General features: G+C 43.5%; 1 protein-coding gene across 1 annotated transcript in view; it reads right to left on the bottom strand.

Moving 5' to 3' along the window:
• Positions 1 to 3,433, bottom strand: part of SP1 (Sp1 transcription factor) — a 58,723-nt gene extending 55,290 nt beyond the window's left edge. The window contains exon 1 of the mRNA XM_044679514.1: positions 3,267 to 3,433. The gene's annotated coding sequence lies outside the window, so the exon portion shown is untranslated. The remainder of the gene's footprint in view (positions 1 to 3,266) is intronic.
• Between the last annotated feature and the right edge of the window lie 11,839 nt (positions 3,434 to 15,272).

A 15,272-nucleotide genomic window follows, 5' to 3' on the forward strand; every position in this document is an offset into this window, starting at 1 on the left:
GCGGGGAGGGGGGGGTGAGGAGGAGGGAACAGCGCGCCACAAGCCCGGCCTAGGCCCCGCCCCTCCGCCGCTGCCCCGCCCAATGAAGGAGGGGGAAAAGAGGGACTTACGGAAGAGAGGCGGATTGATCGGCCAATGGGAAGGATCTCTGGCCTCCCAGGGCGGTACCCGCTGTGTGGAAGGGCGTTGCGTGTCTGGCGTTCGCCTCATAGGATCAACCCTCCAGCTCGAAAGTCCAATGAGAAATGATACAAGAGGGGAGGGGTGGGGCCTTTTAAAGACGGACTTGTAAACGTGCTAATCAAGAACCAGGCGGGCTCCGTACGCGGCACGGATAGGACAATTTTTGTAGAAATGACGAGCGGGAAGACCAATCAGAGTTCAGGACACGGGTCAGCAAAGTACAGATTTGCGGAGAGGGGACGGATTTAATATGAAGACGACCAATCAAAAATCAGAAATGCCCCTAGGGAAGTCATCATTGGAAGATTTCTAGAACTAGACGGGACTAAATTTACATTGACGTGACAGGACAACCAATAAACCACCAAATAAGTTTTGTGGGGGAAGTCGGAGCTGGAAAGAGCGGAATCGGCCTTCCTCTGAATCCCGTTCACCAATGAAGAATCAGATTTAGCCGGGCACCGCCCTAAATTGGCCAATGGGCGTTGGCCAGTGGCGCCTTGTACTGGGGAGGGAATGGGGGTTCTGCCAATACTGCTCTGCCGCCATGTTGTTTTTTTACCTAAGTGTCTTCGGGAGCCTTAAACTAGCCGGCGGCTGGGCTCTATCCTCCAGGGGCGGAGTGTGGGGAACCCCACCGCCCCCTTCCTCCTCTCCGTTCCATCCCTTGGCCCTCCTGCTCCGCCCCGACCCGTGCAGAGGAAAAGTTGAGACTGCAGCACCAGCCAGTGCCCCACCCCCACCCCCGCCTTCCCGGAGGCGGGGGTGGGGGGTCCTGGAGGGACAGCTGGAGGTCGCGCCAGGCGCATGCGTCTTCCCCCTTCCTGCCTGCCCCAGCTTTACCCCTGGCTAGCTCCGGGACACGCGCATCTTCCCCCATTTTCTCGTCTTTACACTAAATTATCTTCAAGATCCTCTACGGAGCGAGGCTTAGGGGTCACATAAGCATGGAATAATCCACATTGCCTCTGTGTCCTGGATCCCTTCTCAGAATGTCTAAAATCAGCCACTACACAGGATTATCAACTATGATGAAATCCCTGGAGTCCATGGACTCCCAAGTTAAGAAACCCCTGGATGAGGGAAGACTGTATTTACCCAAAGGAAGAAAGTACACAAGGATTGGAGAGAGGAAGGAGGTAAGGAAGAAAGCAGCAAGCACTTCAAAGCCCCCTAAAAGCAGTAGGGAGCTGCTGAGGACTAATGAGCAAGAAAAAGGCCTTCTTAGGGCTCTGCCTAAGATTCCTGAGAACAGTTGGGAACTGCTTGTAGGAGAGAAGTGTAAATACTGATCATTGATAAGTTTATTCTCAGTACTTCTGATGATACAAGTTTTCTCCTACTTTGAAAGTTAGCCAGTCAGAGAAGTGAGGAAGTATTTAAAGATGGTCTTTTGATGAATTTTAATACTTAATAGGTGCTTGGTAAATACTTATCTAAGGGTGAGGTGCCTTTGATTAAATAAGCACACTCTTGATTAAATTAAGAGCCATGGAAAAGCCTTAATATCTCCTTGCCTGCTGATCCTATCAAGAATCATGCCAATGGGCAGCTAAGTGACTCGGTGGATAGAGCCAGGCCTGGTGACTTGGAGGACCTGGGTTCAAATATGGCCTCAGATACTTCCTAGTTGTGTGACCCTAGGCAAGTCACTTAACCCTAAATGCCTAGCCCTTACTGATCAATATCAATTCTAAGACAGAAGGTAAGGTTTTTTTTTTTTTTTTTAAGTCTTACCTTCTATCTTAAAATCAATACTAAGTATCAATTCGGAGGCAGAAGAGTGAGCAATTAGGGTTAAGTGACTTGCCCAGGATCACACAGCTAGGAAGTATCAGGTCAAATTTGAACCCAGGACCTCCAAGTTGCCAGTCCTGGCTCTATCCACTGAGCTACCTAGCTGCCCCAAGGGTTTTAATCATCTGCTTTCAATCCTATTCATATCTAATGAATGGGAGAAAGAAAGTCATTAAGTTACTATCTGACAAAAACTATTAGAAAAACTGGAAAGCAAGTTGACAGAAATTAAGAATAGAATACTGTGATATATACCAAGATAGGTTCCAAATAGCTACAGGACTTAGAAATAAAAGCTATTATGCTAAGTGACTCCATGGATTGAAAACCAGGCCTAGAGATGAGTGGTTCTGGGTTCAAATATGGTGTAATACCAGGCAAGTCACTTAAATCCATTTGCCCTCACCATTCTTCTGCTTTGGAACCTAGTATCCATTCTAAGATGGAAGGTGAAGGTTTTTTAAAAAAAGGTAAATTAAAGGAGCTCAGAAAAAAAATTACCTTTCAAATATATAAATAGAAAGATTTCATGATTAAACAATCGATAATCAAGATAATTACATAAGACAAAATGGAGAGATGTTATATAAAATTTCAAAGTTAAAATTATAAGGAAACAGGTAACTGGGGGAAAGCCTTGTTGCAAGTTCCTCAGGTAAAAGGACTTATATCCAAGTTACTTTAGTAAAAAAGAAAAAAAAAAAAGAAAAAGGTCAAAGATTAGGAAAAAACAAGTTTTTAAAGGAAGAAATCCAAGCTATCAATAGCCATATAAAAATGTTTCAAATCACCAACAATTAAAGGAATTATTACAAATGAAAAAATGAGTTTCTGCCTCATCCCTAGCAAACTGGCAAATATAAGAAAATAACAAACATTGGACAACACTAGGGCATTTTTAGTGTGGTTATGAACTGATCCAGCCACAGTTTAGAACTATGTGTAGAAAGTTACCAAACTTCAAAAGCCTCTTAATCCAGCTTTGCCAGCCTAGGCCTAAACCAGAAAGATCTAAAAGTGCAAAAACATTTACAGCAGCTCTCTTTCTTGGTGGCCAAAGGCTGCTGGTGTCCACTTCTTGGAGAGTGACTTAAACAAATTGTGGCATGTGAATGTAATGGGCTATGCCATAGAAATATCGAAATGTGAACTGACATAGAGAACTGAGAAGTAGGAGAACAATTTACACGATGACACCAACATAAAGAAAACCATTTTTGATAGACTTCAGAATTCTGATTATTACACTAATAAATTTCAGACTTTAGGAAAAAAACAACACCTACCTCCTGCCACCAACTCTGTCCAGGGCCCTCTTCTCTATATTATTTAATTCCATAATCTCATCAACTCTTAAGGATTCAATTATCACCTCCTGGGAGACAATGCTACCTATTCATCCAGGCCTAACCTGGCTCCTGACCTCCAGTCTCCCAATCCTATTGGATGTCTCACAAGCAGGATCTTTTTTTTTTTTTTTTTTTTAAATAATTTTCACTTTCTGTCTTAGTAAGAACTCTAAGACTTAAGGGCAAGGGCTAGACAAAGGGAGTTAAGTGACTTGCCCAGGGTCACACAACTAGGAAGTATCTGAAGCCACCTTTGAAGCGACATGGCTTTCTTTTCTGTGCCACCCAGCTGCCCCCTCACAAGCATCTTAAATTCAACTTATCCAGAATTGAGCTCCCTGTCCTTCCTGGAAGGTGGGAAGGGTTGGGTCGGGCATTCTCATTTCCTTGTCCAAATCTATATCCACCCGGGCTTCCATCGGGGTACCAGCTCTGACTCCTCCCTACCTCAGCAGTTCCCGTCCCCATACCCAGAGCAGGGGACATCCCGCAGGGCGTGGGGCCAGCCTCCAGCACTTCAGAGGGCAGAGAGGTGGGGAGGGAGGAGGGGTAGGACTTGTGGGTGGGGAGATGGGTGGGGATAGTCTGGGGAGAAGGGTGGGGAGGTGGAAGCCTGAGGCTAAATAGATTAGGAGGCTGGGGGCCTGGGCTGGCTGGCTGGTTCAACCCATTCTCCACTCAGCTGCCAAATGGATTTTCCTCCAGTTTAGACCAGACCCTGCCACTTCTCTGCTCAGTCGACTTCTGTGGCTCTCTGTTACTTCCAGAAGCAAAAGCCCCAAAGCCGGCCTCTTCCTACCTAGAGAGACTCCTGGAAGTTCTTCCCTCAGCTAAAGGCTCCCTTCTGACTCGGTGCCTGTTCGTTGGCCGTCACCAAAGTTTGGAACGTTCTTCCTCCTTTACTTCCCCTAAGTCTCAGCCCAAACCTACCTTTCCCAGGAGGTTCTCCTAGACCACCTCCTCCTCCCACCACCTTCCCCTTAAACTCTGCACACCCCATGTGAACCCCAGGGGTGCAAGTCTGTCTCTCCACTGGAATGGGGGCTCCTTGAGGGTAAGCACATGATTGTGCCCTTCTCTCTATGCACTTGGGCACATTGTACTCCGCTGAGTAACTGAATATTTTAGAGTTTATGCTTCCCATCTGCTTTTGGTCTACTTTAAGATACATGCCTCTTTGGGGCAGCTGAGTGGTTCTGCGAATAGAGAGCCAGGCCTGGAGATGAGAGGTCCTGAGTTCAAATGTGGCCTTACATACTTCCTGGCTGTGTGACCTTGGGCAAGTCACAAACCCCATTGTCTGGCCCCTACTCTCTTCTGCCTTGAAACCCATACTTGGTATTGAATTTAAAAGAGAAAGTAAAGGTTTAAAAAAAATATATATATATATATGTCTAGCAGTGGGATCTCGAGGTCCAAGAATATGAACATTTTAGTTACTTTATGCTTAATTCCAAATTGCCATCCTCTTCCTAAAGTGATAGTCTAAACATGCCATTCCGAAGCTCAATAAACCCCAATGGCTAAGGAGCAGAGTGGATGGAGCCCTTGGGCCTAGAGATAAGAAGACTTGAATTCAAATCTTCTGCTACTTACAAGCTCTATGACACTGGACAAGTCACTTAACCTCTGTCTGCCTCATTTTCCTCATTTGCAAGATGGGAGGGAAGTCTCTTTGGGAGGATAAAATGAGTTATTTAGAGAGTTATTTAGATTTTATTTTTTTTTCAATTACATATAAACAAAGCATTCTAACATTCCTTTTTTTTAACCTTTCCTTCTGACTTAGAATCAATATTGAGTATGTTCCAAGGCAGAAAAGTGGTAAGGTCTAGGCAATTGGGCTTAAGTGACTTACCCAGGGTCATACAGCTAGTGTCTAGGCCTGTCTCTAAATCCACTGAGCCATCTAGCTGTCCCTTAACATTCTCTTTTTTTTTTTTAATTCTAAGTTCCATATTCTCTCTATTTTCTTGAGAAGGCAAACAATTTGATATAGATTATAGACATGCAACCGAAAAAATAAAATAACATGATATTTGGAAGGCACTTTCTAGCTATGATTATTGTTACCATAACATACCATACAAAAACTCCTCTGGTTTGGGCTAAAGCCCTTCACAAACTGGCTGTGACTTGCCTCTTTGGGCTTAGTCCCCCCATTTATGTGCTCTTCAATATAGCCAGGATGCCTTTGGCCCGTAAGAGGACAGGGCTTACCCGAGCTAGCTGTGAATGTTCATTCATCTGATGGGCAAGTTGAGGAAAAGGTTAGTCACTTTTTTGAGGCTGGGACCTTCCCCCTGAGATTTTGTTGTGACTCTTTGTGGCCCTGTTTAGAGTTTTCTTAGCAAAGGTACTAAAGTGGTTGGCCCTTTCCTTGTCTGGCTCATTTTACAGAGGAGGAACAGAGTTCATTGCCTTGCCCAGGGTCCTACATGCTTCTGGAAAGTGTCTGAGGCCAGATTTGAAGGCACAAAGATGAGGCTCCCGACGCCAGGCCGGTGCCCTAACCACTTCGCCACCTGGCTGAAATGACTTTCCATCAAACCTGTTCGTGTCTTGTACAACCGTAGTTGTTTGCGTGTTGCCTCTCCTGTTAGAATGTGAGCTCCAGGTCTGTTCTCTCCCAGAACCGAACCCAGAGCCTGGCCCACAGTAAAGACATAATAAATGCTTGTTGACGTCACTCGACTTGAATTCATCAAAGCCATTGCTTGAGAGACTTGGCCACATGGATGGGAGGCATTCGTTCAGAACCAAAAAGAGGGGTTTGGGGCGTCTGCAGTGGGTCACACAGAGCACAGCCCGGAGCCCGCAGCTCTGAGACAGTTTAGCAGGAGAAAGAGACGGTGGTCAGAGTGAGCAGAGGGGGAGAAGGGAGATACGGAGGGGGACAACCGTCCCCGTAGGCATCTCTGAGCAAAATACCTGGGTTGCCGTGTCCCATCTTCCCAAGAAAAAGTCTACAAGAGATATCATGACTTCACTGCGGCCCAGGCATTCCCGGTGCCTCTCCTATTCCGTGGCTCTGCCTTACATCAGGACACCCACCCTGGTCTTCAGTTTAGATCCGGGACTTGGGCATCTCTCAGGACCTTGGGACGAGGCCCGGGATTGCTGGTCTGCCTTCTCCCTTCTTGGGTCATCTCTTTCAAGGGGCCATTGCATGGCTGCCTTTGGGTTTGGAAATCATTCTGGTTTCCTTTTTTTTTCCCCATGCTGCCACTTAGGCCAGGCTTCTAAAAGCCCTGGCAGGAAGCTCGTCCAATAATAATGTCCCAGAAATTATCTAGTAACCTTACATGGAGAGGAAGAATGTCATCCTAAAGCACATGCTTAATGGGTGCTTATGGATTGAGGGCAGTGAAAGTGGAGAACACCTGGGTTCAAATGCAGTCTCAGGCGCTTCCCAACTGTGTGACCCTGGGCAAGTCACTTAACTCCGATCGCCAATCCTAACTAAGACAGAAGGTCAGGGTTTAAGTTGGTAGATTGACCATCTGTCTGGGCCCCTTGACTTGTCGGTTGGGCGAGTTCTTCTCCTTAAAGGCACTGAAATGGTCCTGGAGACGCCATTGGCTCCGGGGACAAAGTTCAGGCCAGCCCCATGGTTTTCCTGACTTCCTGGTTGTCTGAGTACATAAGGATTGAGCGACGCGGGAAGTCCTGCTCCTCCCTCACACCTCCGACTGGTAGAACCACAGTGGGACGCCCAGGCCACAGGAAAGCTGGGCTCAGCTGAATCCGAAGGAGCCTCTCCCTCGGTGGGCTTCCCCTGCTCTGGCTAAGTAAACTTCCTTTTGCTAAATGTTCAGCCAGCCCGGAGCTCCATTTTGTTCCAGGCCCAAACCTGAGGCACCAGACCAGCCTGTTTGACTCTGGCCTACTTTGTGTAGTGGCTCTGCTGTGCCAAAAAAAGCCAAAGATGAAGAAGAAGCATAGTAATAAGTTGGATTTATAGAGCTCTTTAAGCTTTGTAAAGCACCTTAGAAATACCATCTCAAGGGCAGCTAAGTGGCTCAGTGGATTGAGAGCCAGGCCTAGATATGGAAAGTCCTGGGTTGAAATCTGATCTTGGCTGTGTGACCCTGGACAAGTCACTTAATCCCCATCACCTAGCCCTTACTGCTCTCCTGCCTTGGAACTGATACTTAATACTGATTCTAAGACAGAAGTTAAGGTGTCAACAAAAGTGCTATCTCATTTGAAACTCAATATCAGTTCTGGGAGGTAAGTGCTCTTATTGTCCCCATTTACAAATGAGAAAACCAAGGCAGGCAGGTGACTTGCCCAGGGTCACATAGTAAGCTTCTGAGGCAGAATTTGAATTCAGATCTTTTTGACTCCAGATCCAGCACGGTTTCCACTGTACGGGTGGCAACTGAGCCAGAAAGAACAGGCCACCTAGTAATCCTTAAAAAGAGAACAAAGTCTGTGATTCTCTCTCTTTTCCTCTACTTCACACTTGTGACTTGATTTAGCTACAGCTATGGTGGCTACGTGCAAGTACTTGGGCTTACTTAGATCAGCCCTTTAAGACAAGGCTTGAGCCATTCCCCAATTGACAAATGGTCAAAGGATATGAAGAAGCAATTTTCAGATGAAGAAATCTGAGCCATCAATAATCATATAAAAAATGTTCTAAATCCCTACCGATGCAAATTAAAAGCATTTTAATTATTATGTACATAATTAATAATACAAATTAAAACAACACTGAGGTACCACCTCATACCTAGCCGATTGGCCAATATGGCAGGAAAGGAAAGTGGTAAATGTTGGAGAGAATGTGGCAAAATTGGGACACCAAAGCATTGTTGGTGGAGTTATGAAATAATCCAATCATTCTAGAAGGTAATTTGGAATAATGCTCATTGAATTGAATCGAAACTATCCTTTGATCCACCCCTGGGTCTGTATTCCAAAGAGATAAAAAAAGGGGAAAGGATCTACTTGTACAAAAATATTTATAGCTGAGCTTTTTGTGGTGACAAAGAATTGGAAATTGAGGGGACGTCCATCCATTGGGGAATGGCTGAACAAGTTATGGTCCATGTTGGTGATGGAATTTTTTTTTTTTGATGCTCTAAGAAATGATAAGCAGGATGACTTCAGAAAAAGCTGGAATGATCTGCAGGAACTGATGCAGAGCGAAATAAGCAGAACTGGGAGAACATCATATACAATAAGAGCAATATTGGGCGAAGATTATCTGTGAAAACTTGGCTACTCTCAGCAATGTGTCTATCTGGGACAATCCTGAAAAACTCATGATGGGGAAGGCCATCCACCCCCAGAGAAAGAACTGTTGGAGTTGTCTTTCTCCAGTCAGTGTATTTACTTTATTTGGGGGTTTATTATGTATGACTTTGCTATTACATCAATGACCAATGTGGAAGTATGTTTTGCATGACAAAAAAAAAAAAAAAAAAGCCTGGCTCCTTCTGCTTTGTGGATTCATTTTGTTTATTCTCTAAGCAGAGATCCTGACATGGTTGTTTCTAGCCTTGGAGGTTCCAGAATCTAGAAGTGCCAAAGTCCAGGGCTGCCTAACAGGAGGGATTGCTACTTTCTTCAGATTCTTGAAGGCAGCCACCAAATGATGAGTTCATCCTAGAACCAAAAGGCTTTCTGGCTGGGAGTCCTCAAGCTCCTGGCCTTGACTTAAGTTACTGCTTTGTCAGTATGAATTGAGGTGAAAGTAAAGTCTTCTATCTGGACTGTGCCACGTCCTTCCCATCCGCCTTTCTCTTAAACCCAATGTCTAGGCACAGGAAAGAAACCAGAGGCCACCAGTGCATCCAAGAAAACTAGGAAAAGCCCCAGCTTTCTGTTCTTTATCCAAGTCAGCCAGCAAGAAAGCTAAATAAAGGGCAAAAGGTTAGTTGGCCCAGGATAGGGTTATAACAGGAAACTTAGTTTTGAAATAAATGGGCTTGTTATCCAGCACACACACTCCTCTAGCTCTCCTTTATGTCTTGTCTTCCCCTATTATAATGAAAGGGGCTTGAAGGTGGGAACCACCATCTTGTTTTCTTGATTTGGATCCTTGGTGTTTCATATAGTGCCAAACACATAAGTGCTGAACAGATGCTTTATCTGTCTGTCTCTCTGTCTCTCTGACTGTCTGTCTATACATCCATCCATCCATCAGTCTATCTTTCCATCCATTTTTGTCTGTCTCTGTCTATCCATCCATCCATCAGTTTATCTATCCATCCATCCATCCATCTATCCATTCATCTATTTAATCTCTCTGTCTGTCTGTCTGTCTGTCTATTCAGCAGTCCCGCAAGTCTCCTGGGAATCTGCTTATGGAGGATTATAGTAAAAGGGGTTAGTAATGTGTTTCTTTGACTGATTATTTGGCTTCTATGTGTCCTTTGAATTCCTTTTCTGTTTCCTATGTGTGTTTATGGGTGTCAGTGAGTCCTTTGTGAAAAGTCACTCTTTCATGTTTTAAGCATTTTTCAGTTTATGCTTTTGAGTCTGTTGTGTTTAAAACATTTATTTTGTGGTGGAGGAAAAAAAATAGTTCTCCTATGCCTGACATCTGCTGTTTAGTATAGTTTCTAGAAGGGGCCCTACTTATCTCTTCTGGGAAAACCCTAGATATAAGCCAACCTTAAGTTGTAAAAGATCTTCCCTGGGATTCCACGATGAAGGCATAGTAATCATAGGCGATGGCCTGCCTTTATAGAGCGCTTTGACATTCGCAAAGTGAGTGAAATAAGCAGAACAGGAGAACAATGTACACAGTAACAGCAATATCGTAGGACGATCAAATGTGAGTGACTTTGCTACTACCAGCAATGCAATGATCTACATCAATTCCAAGGGACTTGGGACAAAGAATGCTCTCCACCTCCAGAGGAAGAACTGTTGGAGTAGAAATGCAGATGAAAACATGTGATTTATCTCTTATTTATTTGGGAATATATTTGGGGTTTTTTGGTACTATAAGATTATTCTCTTACAAAAATGAATAAGGAAATATTCTTTGCGTGATAATACATGCATAACCCAGACTGAATTGCTTGTCAGCTCTGGGAGAGGGGAGGAAAGAAGGGAGGGAGACAATATGGATCATATGAGTTTGGAAAACTTATGTGGAAATTTGTTATTCAAATAAAAAAATAATAAAGTTTGCAAAGCACTTTACAAAAATTATTTTATCTTCAGAAAACCCTAAGTTGTAATGATGATGATGGTGATGATGATGGCTAACATTTCTATAGCATGTACTGTGTGCTAAGCACTCTACCAGTATTATTTCATTATATATGTCATTAACAATATATATTGATCATCACCATAACCCTGGGAGACATGTGCTCTTCAGATGCCCACTTTACAGATGAGAAAACTGAGGCAAAGAAAGATTGAATAACTTGCCTAGGTCACACAGCTAGTGTCTTCCTGATTCTAGGTCCAGCTAGGTGGTGTGGTAGACAGAGTCTCATTCTCTGAGTCAGGGACATAAGTTCAAATCCAGCTTCAGGCATTACTACTTGGGTCACCTGAGCAAGTCTCTTGACCTCTATCTTCTCCATCTTTCTGCCCAGCATCTACTTTCAGCCTGTAGAGATGAAAATTAATATACACAAACTAAATATTATATTTTATAAAGTTCTATTAATAATAAATTAAAAACTAGAGTGAGAAGGTGCTAAACTAACTTTAGCCATGCTCCTGAAGAGAGCGAGAGGGAGGAGCTACAGAACTTATAAAACAATAATGTGACCATGCAAACATGGAGGCGCAGGACAGTTTAAAGGGAATTTGGGGAAATACTAAGGGACTTCTGGGGGATGAAGTTCAAGGTTCAAATTTTCCATTTACACAAGCCAAAATGCCTTAGGGCGCCTTCCATCCATCCTTGTGTAGGAAGAGGGGGCTGGTGGGAAGAACTGAACCAGATTTAGCTCTTCTTGTTTTGTAATATATATGTATTTCCCTGTGTCCTTATTTTTTTATGAATAAAAAACATTTTTATGTTAAAAAAATCTGCAAAATTATGATCCTACCTCCCAAGGTTATTGGAGGGATCAAATGAGACCATACTTATAAGGTATTTTGCTAAACTTGTAGAAGCTCTAAATGCTTTTTGCTGGTGTTGAGTCATTTTCAGTCGTCAGACTTTTCATGATCCTTTTTGGGGGGAGGTTCTTGGCTAAAATTGGGGTGGTTTGCCATTTCCTTCTTCATGAAGACAGGAATGCAAGAACATATGTAGAAGTAGTCAATTGACAGGTATTCGGCTCTTTCTTTTTCTAGTCATTTCTATCCTCCTGATCTTCAGTTCTCGTTCAATACTAGCTATCATGATTATTGTCTGTGCCACCCAAGGACCTCCAATAATATTTGAGAGTGTGTGAGAAAAGCCCAATCTCCTCTTTGGCATGGCCTTCCTCAGAATTGAACTCAGACTATGTGAGCACCAAGTAGGACCCCCTCGTGGAAGACAGTCCCAAACTGGGAGAAAAAAAATCACTGACTCTAGAATCAGGGACCTGAGTTAATCCCATTTCTAATATTTATTATGGTTAACCCTAGACAAGTCACTTAACTTCCCTAGACCTCCCTTTGCTCATGTGTAAAATAAAATAAAGGGGAAACACTCCCTAACTTCTGAAGGCCTTGTATAATCTAATCCACCAACCATTAGTCCTTTCAATCTTCTCCTAATAACTGAGCTATCCTAGTCTCTTCAGATCCATTTTCCAGTAGGGCTGTGCATTCCAAATATATTATTTTCTGCTATATCTGTACAAATTCCTGTGAATCCAGGTGTTGATGGACCCACACACAAGTGACGACACAGATATGTCCTTCCTAGCTTCCACCCTAGCTTCATCCCCATTCGTGCTGCTGGGTCCTCACGGGGACCAGAGAAGATCGTTCAAAGCTCTCTGCTAGTTCTTGGCTAATTAGTGCTCTTGCATCACACTCTGGTGACCTCTGTCCTCTTGGCCAATCAATCAGTCCAGAAACATTTATTAAACATCTACTATCTCTACATCTACATCTGCCAGGCTTGGGAGACAAAAAGACAAAAGCTTCAGAGTCTCTGTTCTCGAGGAACTTACTTTCTACCTGGAGGAGGTATGGTGCCTAAATATTCACTTAAGACTTAGAATGAGTGAAAAGAAATATTTGGTAGCTTAGGGAGGGAGGACACTAGTAATTAGCTAGGGATGGGAGAGGGATGGCTCAGAAAAGACTTCATATAGGCCAGTGATTCCCAAAGTGGGCGCCATCGCCCCCTTGCAGTGATCCAGAAGGGCAGCGATGGCCACACTTTTTTTTGTATTACGTTCTATTCTGAGTTCAATAAATAGTTTCATAATTTCCAGGGGGCACTAAGTAATATTTTTTCTGGAAAGGAGGCAGTAGACCAAAAAAGTTTGGGAACCACTGATATAGGCAATAAAGATTCAACTGAGTCTTAGAGTCAATCAATAAACATTTAAGTGCCCACTAGGAAAGTAACTGGGAGTTACCTGTATAAAGCATCAATGGGGGGAAGCTAGGTAGGACAGTGGATAGAGTACCATGCCTGGAGTCGGGAGGATTGGGTTAAAATTTGGCCTGAGAAACATCCTTGCTGTGTGGCCTTGGGCAAGTCACTTACCCCTGATTGCCTAGCCCTTGCCACTCTTCTGTCTTAGAATTGCTACTAAAAGAGAAGGTGAGGGTTGGTTGTTTTTTTTTTTTTTTTTTTTTAAGAGCTAATAAGAAATATAGAGCCTTGGGGTACACCTTATTTAAAAGAGGTGAAATGGATGACGGATGAGCCAATAAAGGAGAATGAGACAGATAAGAAGAGAACTAGGAGAGAATATTATCACAAAGACACAATGGAGAGAAAATCCAGGAGTCAAGGGGCAATCTTCTGTGTCAATTGCTGTAGAGAGAAGACTGAGAAAAGCCCATCCGATTTAGCAATGACCATTCCAAACTTTGGCAAGAGCATTTTCAGTTGAGTAACGAGGGTTAAAGGGTAAGAGAAGACAAAATAGAAGCAATGGATGTAGATGGCTTATTCTAGGGGTGTGACTGAAAAAGGAAGGAGCAATATAGGAGGGCACAGCAGGGTCTGCTGAGACTTGGGTTTTTTGTTTGTTTTTCAAGATGGGGAAGAATCAAACCAACAAAATCTCTTCCTTTGTAAACAGTATTTGGACTTGCTAATGAAGGAAAGCAAGTCAGCATACAGGACATGGTTTAAAAGGATGTCTGATTCTCTTTTAGGCAGTATGAAAGGGAGAGATTAAAGATTAGACTGGGGAAGATAGAAGGGATAATCATCTGGAGAAAATGGGATCCAATATGCTTCCAGAAGACTGGACCTTGGCTAGGAAAAGGTTCACCTCATAATCAGAGACCTAAATGAAGGACAAGAACGGGAGAGATGGTGGCAAGGGGTTTTGAGATCAGGTGAGAACAGAGAATTCATGACAAGCGGTCTCTGTTTTCTTAGTCAAGTATGAAACAAAGTCCTCAGCTGAGGGGAACTGAGGGAGGTATGGGAGGTGTGAGGAGTTGGAACAGCCTCTGGAAAGTGGGATGTCTAATCCATTTTGAGAAAGAAAGAAAAAAAAAAAGCATTACCCAGCCACAGTGAGCTTCCAATTGAGTCTAGATACCATAAAGTTAGAGTCAGCATGTGAGTAGTACCATAAAAGATCTATGGTTGGGATGTACCAAGGCATGAATGGTGATGGATTTAAACACGACGGCCTCTGAAGTCCTGTCTAGTTCTAAATCTATGATGGGAAAGTCAAGGGCTATGGGGAACTGAACCGGTTAACGGGAGGGCCATGTTGGCAAGGGTGGAAAGTGAAGTCCAAGCAGAGATAGTGGCCTGAGAAAGTACTAAGGGGTGGAAAGGAATAAGAAATTATGATCATGATGAAAAATAAGGTGAAGAAATGTACAGTCTCTGGGATGGACGGGATGATAGGAGGTAATGATTATAGAGAGGTGTGTCCTGACCTTTTGGACTTTGAAGCAGAACACTTGTGGATGATGACAAGATCTAGGATGTAAACATAACTGTGTTTAATTGATAGTGGAAAAAAAGAGTAGGTTGTGGGATCTTAGGAGCTGAGGAACTGAAAGTTGGAAGGTTCGAGGGAATATCAACTTGCATGTCAAGATCTCCTAGTACAAAGGTAGGAGAGGAGGAAAAGTAGAAAACCATTGCATGACTTTACGTGTCCAATGGATATCATATTGTCTGCCTTCTTAGTAAGAGGAGAGAGAGAATTTCGAGCTCAAAAAATTTTTTTAATTAAATACTTTTTTTTTTTTCTAAATCCTTACCTTCCATCTTAGAATCAATACTGTGTATTGGTTCCAAAGCAGAACAGTAAGGGCTAGACAATGGGAATTAAGTGACTTGTCCAGGGTCACACATCTAGGAAGTGTCTGAGACCAGATTTGAAACTCTAAATCCACTGAGCCACCAGATGCCCCCAAATACATTTTTTTAAAGTAGAAAACAGAGTGTGATAATTAGATTAAGTCTACACTGCCCATCTTTAGATTTAATCACCAAGGGTGAGAGCACAGTCCAATTCTGGGAGGTCCTAACCCACCTGTGCTAGAGTGAGTAACAATCAGAATCAATAGACCCCCCCCCCCATGCTTTCTATGAGAAAGTGTCTGTTGTGATTGGACACACAGGCTAGGGGAAGGCACTGGAAGTGACTCATTCGTGACCCCTTTAAAAGAGGGATCTGGGTGAGTGAGGCTGCGGCTGTTTGGCGAAGGGGACCTGAGGGAGCTTTGCTGGTTCCTGACTGAGACTATTCTACATGGTGAGTTTAAAGACTGAATCTTCCTGAACTTCTATTAAGAAACTTCTTTTTATAGACTGTGAATGAAGTTTGCTCCATTCACCTCTGGGCCTCAGGCCCTTTAATCCTCCCTTGA

Source organism: Gracilinanus agilis, chromosome 5 (genome assembly GCF_016433145.1).
Source record: "Gracilinanus agilis isolate LMUSP501 chromosome 5, AgileGrace, whole genome shotgun sequence".
Taxonomy (NCBI): domain Eukaryota; kingdom Metazoa; phylum Chordata; class Mammalia; order Didelphimorphia; family Didelphidae; genus Gracilinanus; species Gracilinanus agilis.